The following is an 11,248-nucleotide window of genomic DNA, read 5'->3' as shown; positions in this document are numbered from 1 at the left end:
CAGCATAGTAGGAAGCATGTGTATTAATATTATTTCTTTCTCTGACGTGTGTTAAAATAAGAAAAATAATAAAAATAAATAAATAAATAAATAAAAATTAAAAAAATACTTATCCCAATGATCATTTACAAGCTGTACTACTTCCTCACGCACCTATCAAGCCATAACTTGAATATCATATAACTGATTTTACTCGGAAAAGGCAAGCTCCGTCACCATTAATTGGGGTGCGAGTATGCGGTACCATAGCACTGTTTATGTTTAAAATTTCTGCAGCTATTTTAGAAACGATCAAAAGTAAATTTTAATAAATACTTCGTAGCTAAGTTTTTATTTTCATAAAAGTATAAAATTATTCTAAATCGTACGGCTAGCTAACTATTCAACACTACTTAAACTAGCACTTAGAAATAACAAACAAAATTAACTTAACATTAACTAATCGTTTAATACTACTTAAATTATTACATAAGACATCCTAATAAAATGAATTATTATAAAAGACTATATTGTTACCAATTTAATTGCAAAAAAAAACCGCGTTTTTGTTACCACCTAAGAGAAATAAATGCACTCATATAAAGTAATGAGAATGCCAGTTCTGACAAATTAAGGTTTAGAAACAAAACAAAAATGACTTATTCATGAAGCCCATTTATTGAGAAAAGAATAAAGGACAAAAAAGATGGTGTACGTATGATACCATTCATAAAAACTACAATTTTTCTCCCTGGTGCAATTATTAAAAATATCTCCTTTACAAACACTTAATACTACATGGTTAGTATGATAGTTAATAAATCATATGTCTCCTATGTGATGAAATGTAGCCCGTGCAACAGTTCGTATCCGCTTAGGCATGCTGAGTATCAAATTACTGAACTCATCTAGGGGAAGATATTCAACTTGGCACTTCACTCAGCAAGCAACGCTCTCCGAAGTTCCGGTACACATATAGGAGGTGGTTGATGGGCTGGAACTCGTCATCCAAACATGTCCCACGCAAGCTTTATCTGATTCAAGCCAGGTGAACATTCTGGTCATTCACACAGTGATATCCTCTGATTGAAGGCATTCGTTTAAAGTACTTGCTCGGAGAGGACGGACGTTGTCATCCATAAACACAAATTCTGCGTCCATGGCCCCCCTAAACAAAAGTACTTGGTGTTCCAGAATAATGTCCCGATAAATTTAGCTTGACATAGTTCCGATTTGAACATACAGATGTGTTCTGGTGCCCAGAATAACGTACCCCAATCATGCGTAATGGTGTCGTTCAGTGATGCTGTCTTAACGGTAATAGGTACCTACGTGGCCTTCTGCATGCGAAAGTCCAACGTAAATCAGACTGCAAGCTAAACCTGAACTAGTTGGAAAATATCTCACTAGCCCACAGTGACGATGTCCACATTGCATGTTCTGTACACCAGGATAATCGCTGGCGACTGTGAACTGCTGTGAGTAGAACACATCTGACAAGCCTGCGAGCATACAAACCATGGCATATTTCCCATGGTTTACCTTGAAACTGTGATATCTGTGACTCAGATAGCTGACGTGACTGGTCGGTTGCTGCGCTCCGACTGCTTCTTTTGGCAGTTACTGCCAAATACCGATCATCCGGCTTTATAATTTGAGAGCGACATCTACTGTTACGTCTACTGATATTTCCATACTGATATACTGATACTGATATACTGATATTTGGAATCTTTGTCAAAACTTAGGAAAGACACGTTGGGCAATACCAAGTTCTTCGGATTCTTCCATCTAATCCACATTGTACGCAGTCGATAATAATACCAACTAAAAAATCCTCCCCATGCGTCCTCTATGTCAGTGTTTCCCAAAGTGTGGTACGCGTACCCCCAGGGATACGGGAACAGTGTAGCGGGGGTACGCGTTCTTATGCGAAATATGTTGCAACAAACAAAAATTTCAAATTTTTTTATTTTAAAACAAACCTAGCCATGAAAATTTTCGATTACGAATTTTTCCGTTGGCTACTTTTTGCTGAGTTAACAGTTTTTAGTGGTGTCAACAGCTAGTTGTGATTTTAAACTTTTGTGCAATTTTTTTATAGTAAAAAATACATTCACTTTTCTTATTAGTGGTACACAGCGCTACGAAAAATTTAGAAAGGGTACACAAAAGTCATAAGTTTGGGAAACACTGCTCTATGTCATCTTTATTCGGTTATGGCACTGAGCGACTAACGGAACGCTTGTCATCAATTTTACTTCTTTACCACCATTCCTTATCCCTCTCTTACACACTCGTTATTGTGACATACTACCGGCGTCATCTGATGGCTTCCTGTAATTTGCACATTATTTTTGAAGATGTGTGTGATAATTCTACTGAACTATCCATAATTCTTCAATTTTCATGTAATTCTGAATTATCCATAATTTATAAGAATGAATGTATATAGATGTCAATTAAATCATTCATCCACTTAGCTTGTAATTACAATACTTTTTTTTTTTAATAAAGCAAAGCATTTTATAAAGTGATATTTATATATAAACATTTATATGTACATTTATATAAACATTTATCTATACATTTTATAAATAAAGAAAAGAATTTTTTAACTAATTTCTATTTATTTTCAAAGCATCTTATATCAATATTAATTGACTTTGAAATTAGATAGATATACAAAACATTTCTGAATTCCCGACTTAAGCATTAATGGGTTAAACCAAGACTACTAAATTCACTCACAAATTCTTAAAACAATCCTGTACAGCAAAGCTGAAGTAAAAGATAACAATTTAAATTGCTTTATTTTATTTATTTTTTTTACTTATTTCTTTGATTGGTGGAATAACAATTTTCTTATTCGCTCAGCTAGTTTCACTGGCAATAAATATTTTAAACAGTACTGAAGTATCTCTTCAGTTGATTTTTATAATTTAAAACCTGCAAAATAAAAATTACATGTGATGATATGATCACATTCCAAAAAAAAAGAGCAGAATTCTTTTCTAAACGTACTTCATAACAACGTCCCTAGAGTTATACAAAGTGTTCTATAGGCTGGAGTTTCCCTTTTCCTCTAAGCACTTGAGAAAAAGGGAGAAGAAGAAAAAAAAAAACGAAAGTGGTTATGTCTCTCTCCCCAAAAAAGTGGATAAATGAGCTTCGATATCTAGATATACTTAGTTTGGAGAGAAAAGGCAAAAAGGATGACAACTGGGAGATGGTAGGAAACTTTTTGATCATTCCCCCCTCTTCATCCTCTGATTTGGCACCACTTTCTACGTCATCGGTAGCTTTCAGGACTAACGATGTCCTCGGGCCACTCTGCAAAGATACGCTAACGACTTATGAAAAGTAGTGCAAGGAAATAATAAATATGTTGCTATGCAATATTTCTTCTAGGTTAATAATTTATATACCTCGCTCATGATTATCTTATGGTTAGTTCATGATTAATATGATTTACCACATTAACCATAACTATTATAAAATAAAAATATTGCGAACTGTAATAAATTAGTACTGAGATGTCATATCAATTTCCGGCATGCCAACTGCTCAGATATTTCTGCAAAAGGCTTTATAAAATGGTTGATATATAAGAATTAAACCTGCAGAACGAAATTATACATATAGAATATTGTATATATATATATATATATATATATATATATATATATATATATATATATATATATATATATATATAACTCTATTTAACGAAGTAGTAGCGAAGTCCAGATAAAAAGTTCTTTTTATGGAACATTCGTTAAATAGAAAATCACCATTTGAAATACTTTAACAACGCGAAACAAATTTTAAATTCATAAACGCTAGACATAATTAAAATTGCAATTGATGCACCTTTATCTTGTACATTATTATCTACTATCGAATTGTTTCAAATAATTTTAACATTTCATCATAGGAAGGTTTGGTGATTTCTTCATTATTTCTTTCTTCATCTTCCTCACAATTTATTGCTGTATTGTTTTTATTTTTCACACTGTCCAAAATATCCGATTCAGTTAATGTTTCTATGGTTCTCTAAAGGTTAAGTGGCTTCGAAAATCAATTCAAGGTCATTTCCCCCATAAAATACGTTAACAGGTCTGAAATATTTTGGGAAATAGGGAAAGTGGATCTCAAAAGAAAGTTCGCTAAATAGAAAATTCACTTCGCTATTTGGAAGTTATTTTTCGAAGAAATTTCCAAAATGTTGTTGGTTCCTCGAAAAAAAATCGCAAATTAGAAAAATTCGCAAAATGGAAGTTCGTTAAATAGAAGTTAATACAATAAAGATTCTAAAATCTTTCACTTGAATACTTCTTCAGGTAAGACAAATTGTTTTTCATATGGTGAAAAAAAAAGATTGTAGCAATTTGTGGGATTTGGTGAGCAAGCAAATACAAGTATGAACCCCTAATCTATATTAAATCAAACAAAATATTTGTTTTTATCTTCCATATTACTTATCTACCTGCATTTATTAACCGATTCGCTTCAAATTTGGTGCACATACGTTAGACGGTATAAAAGTCATCATCACTGTTAACTTTTAAATTCTTTCTGACCTCTAATTCGCGCGTTACAGCCCAAGGTTTGTAAGATAAGCATTGTTGTAATTTAAACTACAGACGATTTTTTTTAAGTTATTCAAAGTTCTCTTGCTTACAGCTCTCTATTTAAACAAATAGGAGTTCCATTTAAAGTTATAGCACAGTTCTATTCAATCTGCATTTTTATGCATGCAAGTATATCACAAGTGAAATAAAAATGAATTATTTCGCAACTCATGGATATATCATCACCAAATAAGTATTTTGAAAGGTATATGAATAAACGCTATCTTTTCTTGATTACTAGCGCTTGTAGAAGCGTTTCTAGAAACTTAAATTATGTAAAGTCAACAAAAATTAATGAAATAAAATTGAAATTACATAATAATTGCCATTTAACTAGAAACTTCGTGATTGAGGTAAATCTTTAATGTCATAAATTTATAACTACTATGTATTTTAAAGTTTTCTTTTTGGTAAACAGAATTTATAAAAAAGAACAAAAAAATTTCTTACTATTCTGAGCGAAATCTAAAATATATAGAATCCATTAATTTAAAACAATTCGAAATAAGCAACAGGCAAACAATTAGTACATTTATTATTTCAAATTACATTTGTATTCTCACATAAATTTTTTATTCGCGATCATGCTCAAAAGTCAAAGAAGAAAAAAACTTAACTTAAAATATAACTTTACTTTTGCAACTTGAAATATCATCCACACTAATTAATAAGGATATTTGAGGTCAAACGCCTCGAACTTTTAAGAATGAGTCCTATAACGTTAAGATCCGATCATTAGACCAAAAGTTATTTAGGGTGCTCCATTTATTTATTTAGCACTATACAATAATTAACTGCATTCATATAGTACACCATTTATACATTTGATGTTCATTAAAATTTCAATTAATCATTATTTTATGCTTCAGACTTTCGATTTATGCAACTACCTTCCATTGACGTTTGGTTTCTTGTCTTAGATTGCTATGCAATTCTCAATCATTATGATGATGTACCATTAAAAGTTTGCCACATTTTTCGAGGCACCCCATATGAACTCTTTGCTTGGGCTTCTAGCTGTTCAATCATCAAAATAGGGGTCAAAATTTTGGCAAACTTCGCAAACAATTTTGGCTTTAACTAACTTAAACTTTATTTTCAACATACGAATACAAAACGTCAAAAACCGGAATAACTTACATAGATCTTACTTATTATCTCCATAGCTCACAGCAAATGTAAAGAAAACCATTACCCTATAATGAACATTAATAAGAAATATTTGATTTGAAAAAATATATTCCTTATGTTATTTCCTTTACAAATATCCGTTTTCAATTAATAAGATGAAAAAAGTAGATAGTTCGTAAAGTTATTAGTAATTTATGTTATTCAATAAATAAATCATCGAATTGATGGCATAAGTAAAACTGCTACAACTGAAATGATTCCAATGCGCCCTCATTAAATAACTGGATGTAATGAGATAGAAAGAGAAGGAAAAAAATATCTATTGACTATCTAGAAGCGCCGCAATTATAAATGATTATTTTAAGTCGAGAGAGACCCCTGGGGTATTTATTCGGGGTCTCTTCTAATGGAGAACAAAAATCACTTGATTTTTCTTTTTTTTTAAATCAATTTGTTCTACCTTAATCACGGCATTTTGTAAAAACGAGAAAAAATATTAGCAGGGACATTTTTTTTTTATATCTTCGCTTTTATATAAGAAAATGTCGAGTAATTCTTTTTTAATTAGTTTTAAAAAGCGGAGAACGACATTCAATAAAAAAATAAATAAAAAATTTAAGAAAAAAAATCTAAACAATCGTTTTTAAAAGGAAAAATTTTACAATTTTTTTTTTTTAATTATATATGTTTTTTTTTCCTTTAACTTTTTTATTAATTTGCCAACAAAAAAAAATAATTTTAATATATATATATATATATATATATATCAGTTATTACAATTAATATCGATTTATATCACGATTAAAATAAAAATAAAAAATTTTCTTTTTTCAAACACTATCTTTGGGTAAGGGGGAAAAAGCATAAGAATGAAAGCAAATTTAGATATCTTTTATTTTCTCCTAAAAATTAACTGAAAATATATAATAGTTAAGTTCCAACAGAACAAAAGTTTTAAGATAAATTTCTTTCAAGAGAGAAAATAAATAACGGAAAAATTAAATCAACATATTTTCGAGTCAAATGCCAATTTCCTCATAGAGCTGTTAATGGGATATCTGCAAATGACGTAGTATGGGTATCACGATCCTGATTGGACGTTGAAAAGTGGCATTTGTTTACATTAGCAACTGTTCTTTCCATTCTATTTCGAGTAATCCAAATCCTTCCTGTATCAATTCTCTTAAGTGACACATTCTATATTCTTTCACAACTATTTCACTACACATTTCTTACTTAACACAAAGACAAGCACGAAGCCACGTACAACATAAATAAACTAATTATGCGTCGAAGTTGCCAGGTACAGAAAACAAAAATATACCGCGGTTACAATAAAATACATAAACAAACAATAACTCTAAGTAAAGTAAAAGGCATAGACGAGGAAGAATTATACTTCAACAAATTTGATGTGCAATAAGACTTCGCTTTTAATTAACTTCACGTTAATTAACATTCTAACTTATGAGGAGAAATTTAGCTCAACTTAAACAAGCAATTTTGTTTATAAACGATCAGCTAGCGATGACGTCATAGGTCACATGTGTGGATATTCGTGATCTTCTTTTTGAAGTGGATGTACCCAGTTGTAAAATTATTTCTTAAATTGTTAAGTTTAATTGGAATATACTAGGACAGGGCATGAAATTTCAGTTCTGAAGGTTGTACTACCTTCACGTATTTTGTAAAAACGATAAAAAATAAATATTAACAGCGACATTTTTTATATCAATTCTCTTTTGCATAAGAAAATGACAAAAAATTTTTTTAATTAGTTTTAAAAATTGGAGAGCAATATTCAGAATGAATAAAAAAATCTAAACAATCATTTTTAAAAGAAAAAAATACGACATACTTTTAATACATATGCGGTTTTTTTTTATTATTCAACCCAACATTTTATTAATTTACCAACAAAACAAAATATAAGGTCAGTGTGCCTAAATGCGATACGATTTCAAATAAGTTTGCCGCATTTAGGTCAATCTTGATCTTTTATTGGATATATTCATCGAGAATTGCTGAAGTATTACAACCTCGGTTTCAAAGAAATTTTTCTTGCTCTAGTTGAATTATTATCTGTAACCTAAGCAAAGATTTACCACACTCGCATTTAGGCAACCAGTTCCTAAATGGGACAGTGCATTTATAAAACGTTTTTATTTACATTCAACGTTTACATTTTATTTTCATTTATTGCTTTTATGTCTCTATCTATTATTATCTGTAACGTAAGAAAGGCAGGTAGGTATTTTATTTACATTGCACTAGAACTGCACAACGGGCTATTGGCGATGGTCTGGGAAACATCTCTGAGGATGATCCGAAGACATGCGATTACAATTTTGATCCTCTGCAGAGGGGATGGCTCCCCCACTTTGGTAATCCGACGACCTGCAAGCGAAGTCGAGCACTTTAAGATAGAACAGTTTCACGAGGACCGATACCGCGCACCCTCGGTCCCTACACAAGCTGGTGAAAGTAGTCACCCACCCGTTTAGTGACCACAGCCAGTGATGCTTGACTTCTGTGTTGTACTAGGAACCGGGTCTTTACTTTCAGTCCACTGCGAGACCTGTAACCTAAGCACTGTCGCATGTTGTTGTTGCACGCCCCCATTGGCCAGCAGTGCTAGACCGGGGCCATGATGTTATACACCCTCAAAAAATGCAACACCGTCAATGGATCATCTGCTAAATCCTGTTTGGTGAGCCCCAGGCACGAGACTCTGCTGTGAGGCGAAGCCTGGTCTGGAGAACAGTAGGTACAAATTTTCAAAGTTCTTGGATCCTTCCGAAAATTTCATTGATTTAAGGTGACCACTTCGAAAGCGGACAAGAATAGTTTTTTCCTGTCTATTAAAACCTTGGGCCAGGGAACCTCCAGGTCGAGAACATGTCGCATTAAGGCAACTAGTTCTTAAATGAGACAGTGGATTTTTCCTACGTTTTTATTTACTTTTGTGTTTCGTACAATGAAAACTTGCTCTCGACATTTCGAATCCTTAGACTAGCTAGAATTCTCCATGCTCGAAGGCAATGCAAGTCTAATTCATTTTATGATGAATGCCAGCAGCATTTATCGCAAAATTAAGTTTATTATCATTTGATATTCCGATAATTTTAAAACTAGCTAGTCCTTAAAAATAGAAATGGAGTTCTGATCTGGATGACGTTTTCCAATCGTTTATGTCGGTTGCATGCAAAATTTATCGTCGATAGGAATTTATTTTCATACAAAACTTATGATCATTTTAAAATTTGCTAAACTCAACAATTTTAATTGTGACTATGTTGAATGACATTTCAATTATTTTCTAATAATTAAAAACAGAGTTCATCGTCATTTTAACAATTTATCGACAGTCAAAACTATGACCACTTTAAAATTATTCTCTACAATTGTAATTTTAACTTCACAACATTAACATTTATAGAAATTTCGAATATTTTCCTATCTAAGTTTGTCAAATTTCAACTGGAGTTCTATGCCTGTTGAGAATATAAATTTCATTCGTTTCCTAACCTTCGTAAAAAGCATTATCATCAAATGGAATTTATCGTCAATCAAAATTCCAACAGCTTTCAACAAGTGTGCAAAATTTTTACCTGTTGCTCTGCGCATAGTGACAATACAAGTTACAACCGCTTCTGAACAATTTTTTTCGCTTTTAAATTTTTTGAGAAAAGAAAAGAAAGAAAAAGCTTGACTCGTAACATAAATATTGCTTACGTCATTTTTTTACTACTCACAATAATATAGAGATTAGAACTTGCTTTTGAATGAAGACTGAAAAGCTAAAGATCAGAATAAAATGAACATATCTTTGATGTCAAATGCTGATTTCTGAACCAGCTGTCAATCGTTAAGTTATTTCTTAATATTACTTTTAATTTATAATCCCGCTATAACGAACACGGGATATAGTGAACACTTGGTTAAAGTGAACGATTAAGTGGTTCCACCCAAAGTGACATTTAACTATTATTTTCACACGCTTGTAGGGAATAAAAGAGAATTTTTTTATTTATTTATAATGGACTCTAGTTTCATTTTAGCAGGTTATTTAAATAAATTTTGCAAAATGTTAGTATGTTATTAAATTCAAAAGTATATAACTAAGGTTTTTAATTAAAAATAAAATAATATATGGAGTGTTATAGGAAGGATAATTATGAAGGAGTATTTAATAGGAGCCATTTGGCTAGATTGATTGATTGAATGTAGGGTTTAGTGTCACAAGGTCCAAGTTAGGACATGCTGCGCCAAACATTATGGTGCCATTTCGCTAGAATAAATAATGAGTGTTTACAAAAACAAGCATATGGGTAAGCGAATAGGTTGCACACAAATTCCAACTGCAATTACTATAGAAATGACGGAAATCAAAAAGATAAACAATTAAAAAATTCTAAAAAGTGATAAAAACTAAAAGACAAACATCCAAAAATATTTATCTCTTCGTTATATGAAGAATAAATTCAATCTATATTATTGTTATATATTACTGGAATCCATATAATTATTTCTAAATAATAAGTACTGTTAATATATTTTATCAGATGATTTGGCTAATAAATAAAAGAAATCTAATTTAAATTTTCAAAAAAATCCTATTTAAATCCTTTTTTTTTAAAGTCAAAAATATTGCTGATCCTGCTTGACAGGTTTCATTGTATTAATTATATAACAGACAGAGAAATGAAACAGAATGACCAGTGCTTTTTATTTCAAATAAAAACAATAAATATATTACATCAAAAACAATGAATATGAAGTTTTTTTTTAATAAATTTGTAAGTTTACATTTATTGCCCAAACGAATGGACTAATGTATAGATGATATCTTACAATATTTCTCTAGTTCAGCAGCTGCTGGAGGAAGGAATCTAAAATGTTCTTATGGCAAAATGTTATGACACACGAATATTTACAGTATCCGAATAACATGAAATATGAAGATAACAATTTTCTTCTAAAACATTTTAGAACAAAAATAAACACTATAAAATAATACTAGATACAACATTATGCAATTTCTAAAACAGCCATTTCTGTACAAGTTACTATGCCACCGTCGCCTTTTGATTCGATGAATGAAATGCACTAATATACATTTTAAGAAACATGATTTTAAAATGCGCGTGACATAGGAAAAGCTTACAATAAAACAAAAGCAAATTTTGATTCATTTTCAAAAATAAAACGACATATAAAACTCAGGTTCAAAGATTAACCCAGTTCAAAAGATTAACTTATAAAAATGTTGAATGAAAATTTTCATTAACGCAATAAAATTTTAACAATTAAAAAAAAAAAATACTACTCTATACTCTGTATTTTCTGCATATAAGTCAACCATTAAATTCACACTTTAATTACGTTACTACCATTGAAGTAGATGAAGTCTTAGATTTCTCAAATCAGTAGTGCAGAGACTTAGGGCATGTTTTAAAAAGTGTTATTTTAACAGCATTAAAGTTTAGATTGAGTTATAATTG

The sequence above is a fragment of the Parasteatoda tepidariorum genome, chromosome 10, assembly GCF_982258835.1.
Source record: "Parasteatoda tepidariorum strain Cologne lab strain chromosome 10, Ptep-v5.0, whole genome shotgun sequence".
In the NCBI taxonomy this organism is placed as follows: Eukaryota; Metazoa; Arthropoda; class Arachnida; order Araneae; family Theridiidae; genus Parasteatoda; species Parasteatoda tepidariorum.
This window is presented reverse-complemented; position numbering follows the sequence as displayed.